General features: G+C 41.5%; 1 protein-coding gene across 3 annotated transcripts in view; it reads right to left on the bottom strand.

Moving 5' to 3' along the window:
* Positions 1-908: 908 nt before the first annotated feature.
* The window catches only part of RBMS1 (RNA binding motif single stranded interacting protein 1), a 205,834-nt gene continuing 200,742 nt past the window's right edge, over positions 909-6,000 (bottom strand). For 2 of the 3 annotated variants that reach the window (XM_064164291.1, XM_064164303.1), the window contains exon 14: positions 910-1,499. The gene's annotated coding sequence lies outside the window, so the exon portion shown is untranslated. Of the gene's footprint in view, positions 1,500-6,000 lie in introns of all 3 variants that reach the window. The other variant, XM_064164280.1, reaches the window with a different exon arrangement.

Genomic DNA, 6,000 nt, shown 5'->3' with positions numbered 1-6,000 from the left:
AAAAACCCCAACCAATAAAAAAACCCCAACCAACAAAAAAACCCCAACCAATAAAAAAACCCCAACCAACAAAAAAACCCCAACCAACAAAAAAAACCCAACCAATAAAAAGAAAAAAAACAAAAAAAACACCAAAAAAATCAACCACCAAAAGTAAAGCAACCAACAAAAAAAATCAACCAACAAAATAAACCAACCAACAAAATAAACCAACAAAAAAAATCAACCAACAACAAAAAAAATCAACCAACAACAAAAAAAATCAACCAACAACAAAAAAATCAATCACCAAAAAATGAACCAACAAAAAAAAATGAACCAACAAAAAAAAAAAATCAACAACAAAAAAATCAACCACCAAAAAAAGCAACCAACAAAAAAAATCAATCACCAAAAAAAATCAACCAACAAAATAAACCAACAACAAAAATCAACCAACAAAAAAAATCAACCAACAAAAAAAATCAACCAACAAAAAAATGAACCAACAACAAAAAAATCAACCACCAAAAAAAGCAACCAACAAAAAAATCAACCAACAAAAAAAATCAACCACCAAAAAAAATCAACCAACAACAAAAAAAGCAACCACCAAAAAAAATCAACCACTAAAAAAAGCAACCAACAAAAAGAATCAACCACCAAAAAAAAACCAACAAAAAAAATCAACCAACAACAAAAACCAACTACCAAAAAAAAAATCAACCACCAAAAAAAATCAACCACCAAAAAAAATCAACCACCAAAAAAAAATCAACCATCAAAAAAAATCAACCAACAAAAAAAATCAACCACCAAAAAAAATTAACCACAAAAAAATCAACCAACAACAAAAAAAAACCACAAAAAAAAATCAACCAACAACAAAAATATCAACCAACAAAAAAATAAACCACAAAAAAAAATCAACCCACAAAAAAAAATCAACCCACAAAAAAAAAAAAAATCAACCCACAAAAAAAAGTCAACCACAAAAAAAAAATCAACCAACAACAAAAAAAGGAAATAATAATAATAATAAAAAAACCCTAAAAGACTCAAACCAACAAGAATAAAAAAGAATCCAAAAAGCCACAAATTCTGTCATGCACATGAATAAGTCTTCATGGTCATCTGTGCATACCCAGAAAGTTGAATTCTTTCTCTCTCTTTTTTTTTTTCTTTTTTTTTCTTCTCTTTTTAAACCTTTTTTTTTTCTTTTTTCTTTTTTTTTTTTTGCATCATAACACTTGATAAAAATTTTTTTTTATCCTTTTTTTTTTACTAAAATAAACCTGTCCATGGGGAACAGCTACTAGATGAATTTAAGGGTTTTTTTTTTTCTTCTTATGCACCTTATAGAACTTATAGCAAAAATAGTTTTAGTTGATTTCATTATAAATAACATTTTCAAGAACCTGTGCAAAACTGTCAATAATTCCTAAAGCACAATTGATCAGTGAAATCCATGATTGTTTCAGCCTTTGCACCCTTCTCCAGGCCAGGTCAACACTGGACATCTGTAACACAGAAAGGTCAGAGCTAGAGCAGAGTTGCAATCCCCAGTGCAGAGCTGCAATTCCCAGAGCAGAGCTGCAATCCCCAGTGCAGAGCTGCAATCCCCAGAGCAGAGCTGCAATCCCCAGTGCAGAGCTGCAATCCCCAGAGCAGAGCTGCAATCCAAAGCATTTCCACTCATGAGCTGCCCATAAAACTAAGTCATTTCCTGTATTAGGCAGCTGAGAGGCAACTAAGTGAATCAGAGTACAGATCTGCTAAGTAATACAGGTATAGAATAGAATAGAACAGAATAGAATAGGATCAGAGTACAGATCTGAGAAGTAATACAGGTATAGAATAGAACAGAATAGAATAGGATCAGAGTACAGATCTGAGAAGGAATGCAGAAGTAATGTAGGTATAGAATAGAATAGAACAGGATCAGAGTACAGATCTGAGAAGTAATGCAGGTATAGAATAGAATATAACAGAATAGAATAGAATCAGAGTACAGATCTGAAAAGGAATGCAGAAGTATCACAGTATCACAGTATTATTAGGATTGGAAGAGACCTCACAGATCGTAGGTATGGAATAGAACAGAATAGAACAGGATCAGAGTACAGATCTGAGAAGTAATGCAGGTATAGAATAGAATATAACAGAATAGAATAGAATCAGAGTACAGATCTGAGAAGGAATGCAGGTATAAAATAGAACAGAATAGAATCAGAGTATGGATCTGAGAAGTAATGCAGGTATAGAATAGAACAGAATAGAATCAGAGTATGGATCTGAGAAGTAATACAGGTATAGAATAGAACAGAATAGAATAGAATCAGAGTACAGATTGGAGAAGTAATGCAGGCATAGAATAGAATAGGATCAGAGTACAGACCTAAGAAATAATGCAGGTATAGAATAGAATAGAATAGAACAGAACAGAATAGGATCACAGTACAGATCTGAGAAGGAATGCAGGTATAGAATAGAACAGAACAGAATAGGATCAGAGTATGGATCTGAGAAGGAATGCAGGTATAGAACAGAATAGAACAGAACAGAATAGGATCAGAGCACAGATTTGAGAAGGAATGCAGTTATAGAACAGAATAGAACAGAACAGAATAGGATCAGAGTATGGACCTGAGAAGGAATGCAGGTATAGAATAGAACAAATAGAATAGAATCAGAGTACAGATCTGAGAAGTAATGGGGGTATAGAATAGAATCACAGAATTTCTCAGATTGGAAATGACCTTCAAGATCATAGAGTCCAATCATTAGTTCCACACTGACAAATCCTTGACTAAACCAAATCCCTCAGCACAAAATCTAATCACCATGAATGGCTATGGTTGGAAAGGACCACTAGGATCAAAACGGAATAGAACACAACAGAACAGAATAGAATCACAGAATCTCTTGGATTGGAAAAGCCCTTCAAGCTCATTAAGCCCAATCATTAGTTTCACACTGACAAGTCCTTCACTAAACCAAACCCCTCAGCACAACATCTCATCACCATGAATCGCTATGGTTGGAAAGGACCACCAGGATCACAATGGAATAGAACACAATCTCTATCAGAAGAGAATGCAAGAGAAGAGGAGAGAATAGAAGAGAATAGAATAGAAGAGAAGAGAAGAGAAACTAACCAGGTTGGAAGAGACCTCCAAACTCATTCAGTCCAACCTAGCACTCAGCCCTATCCAGTCAACCAGACCACGGCACTAAGTGCCCCAGCCAGGCTTGGCTTCAACACCTCCAGGGACAGCAACTCCACCACCTCCCTGGGCAGCCCATTCCAATGCCAATCACTCTCTCTGCCAACAAATTCCTCCTAACATCCAGCCTAGACCTGCCCTGACACAACTTCAGACTCTGTCCCCTTGTTCTGTTGCTGGCAGAAGAGACCACCCCCACCTGGCTACAGCCTCCCTTCAGGTAGTTGTAGACAGCAATGAGCTCTGCCCTGAGCCTCCTCTTCTGCAGCCTGCACACCCCCAGCTCCCTCAGCCTCTCCTCACAGGGTTTGTGTTCCAGGCCCCTCACCAGCCTTGTTGTCCTTCTCTGGACACCTTCCAGCACCTCAACATCTCTCTTGAATTGAGGAGCCCAGAACTGGACACAGCACTCAAGGTGTGGCCTGAGCAGTGCTGAGCACAGGGGCAGAAGAACCTCCCTTGTCCTACTGGCCACACTGCTCCTGATCCAGGTGGCACTGCAGGTTCATGGCCATTCCCAGGATAAGGCTCTCCTTCAGGATACCTTCCCAACTGGGAAAATGAAGTCCTGGGAAACACCAAGCCTACATATCACTACTCCTCCCCAGAGAGAGCACCATACTTAAACTGCAAGATTAAATCCATGGTCAGCTGTCAAAACAGCAGAGGAGCACTGCTGATGTCAGTTTGGTGCCTTTGTAGGAGACTCAAAAAAACTTGACTATTTCTCCCAAGTATCTCTTGATGGCCCTGGTAACAAATGAGTAAAGATATTGGCATCTTTTAGCAAACAGCTTTTAGCTGAGGGATTATTTCTGTATTCCTATGTCAGTTCTGTTTGGGTGGCTTACTTGCTCCTCTCCCTCCCAGCTACCTGAGTCAGCCTTACTTTATGCTTATGAATAAAGATGTATTGTTTCAGGTGTGGAAGAGGCAAGATTGGGGTAAAAGGTTGGATGTGATGATTTCGAAGGGTCTTCCCCGAGCTGGTTGATTCTGTATTGCCTTTTCCCCTCTGTGTCTCACTGCTGTTGGGCATGCAGGGTTCCCACCGGGGAACTGCATTCAGCTTACTCCCTTCTCTCTCCTTTTGTTACTGTCATTTCCTTTCAACTGACCAAAAGCAGCTGAGTGTGTCAACCCACTCCTGTGCTATCTCCAAAGCTTTTGACCTCTGGAAAGGAACACAACTTTCTTTTGCTGCAGCCTCAGGGAGGCTACAGACAACAGCCAATGGCAAGAGACAGCTACTGTGCCTCCAGGATGGCTAACACCTAACAGCAATTCAGGGCTCATTAGATGCCAAGGGAGATTTCCCAACCTGTTGTTGTACTGGCTTAGAGTTTAAAATACACCCAGGTAATGAAGAAAAAACCTAGTTTAGACAATTCCTTCATTTCTCACCTTTATAGGTGCATAGGTAAGTATAATGTGGGGTTGTTTTCATGTTCCTTTGCCTCTTTGCACACAGCAGCAGCTCTTTGAAAAGAAGCTCTCCAGGTATGACATGCAGCCACCGAAGCAAAGATGCTGCCTCTGATTTACTGCATCCACTTGGGCCAATCTGCTGCCTGTCCTTTACCCTTTATTTATGGCCCTGTGCACAAGGACTTTTAATAGGACATTCCCCCAAGTGCCACACATGCATTTAGAAAGGAGCTTCAGCCTGGCAGTAGTAATGAAACCACAACGATTAAGAGAGAGCAGTGCTCCCTCTACGTAGGGCAAGAAATAACTCCCCTTCACCTGTCTGAAAAACAACAAGTACCAACATGTTCCAGGGGCAGAAATACCAAATGCCATAGTTTGAGGCTGAAATCAGCTCAGTAATATTAACCTTCCCCCCCCTGGCCGCTGCCAGAGTGCTGCTGCCAGAGAATTCAGTGGCTCCTGCTGCATGTAAATACAGGTAATGTTGCCTCCCCCAAGAGTAAAATACGTGGAGGATTGGTTCACAGCAAACACACAGACAGCTTGGTTCTTTACCAAATGTGTCTCAGGTGGCAACACATCTCCTTTCAGGAGGCTAAACTCTGCTCCTCCTGGCCTGTCGCAGTCTCTGGGGGAGATAGTGACAGGCTCAGGCAGACAGGCAGGACAGGGAGATGACATATGGGGGTCTGCCTTGTCATCTACCCCAGCTCTCTACTAGTAAGGAGGTTTTACACACCCAGAGGGAAGTCTTAAGGCAAAACAAATAATTCCTTGAAAGGTGGTTAACAGCAGCCAACAGCCTTGGCATGGGAAACGTGCAGGAGCCAGGCTTTAACAGGAGGAGCTGGGTAACGAGAAGGGTCTGGGGCTCTGCTTTCTTCTCCCTGCCCTGGAAGCAAATCAAGGATGTGGGCTTTCCCCCTGCTCTGGAAGCAACTCAAGGGTGTAGGCTTTCTCTGGATGCCAGCATTTGGCCAGACTGCAATAACGGGCACAGGTCAGAAGCTGCGTTACGCAGACTGTGCCGTCTGTTGACCACATGAAGCTTCCCCACTAGTCTGCTTCTACCTTTGCATTCTTGAACATATAGGAAGCTGTGGCTGAGGGAGCTGGGGTTGTGCAGCCTGCAGAAGAGGAGGCTCAGGGCAGAGCTCATTGTTGTCTACAACTCCCTGAAGGGAGGTTGTAGCCAGGTGGGGGTTGGTCTCTTCTGCCAGGCAACCAGCAACAGAACAAGGGGACACAGTCTCAAGTTGTGCTGGAGCAGGTTCAGGATGGATGTTAGGAGGAAGCTGTTGGCAGAGAGAGTGATTGGCATTGGAATGGGCTGCCCAGAGAGGTGGTGGAGTCACTGTGCCTG

Source organism: Pogoniulus pusillus, chromosome 2 (genome assembly GCF_015220805.1).
Source record: "Pogoniulus pusillus isolate bPogPus1 chromosome 2, bPogPus1.pri, whole genome shotgun sequence".
Classification (NCBI taxonomy): Eukaryota; Metazoa; Chordata; class Aves; order Piciformes; family Lybiidae; genus Pogoniulus; species Pogoniulus pusillus.
Note: the sequence above shows the minus strand (reverse complement) of the source record. Positions and strands in the feature narration are given on the sequence as shown.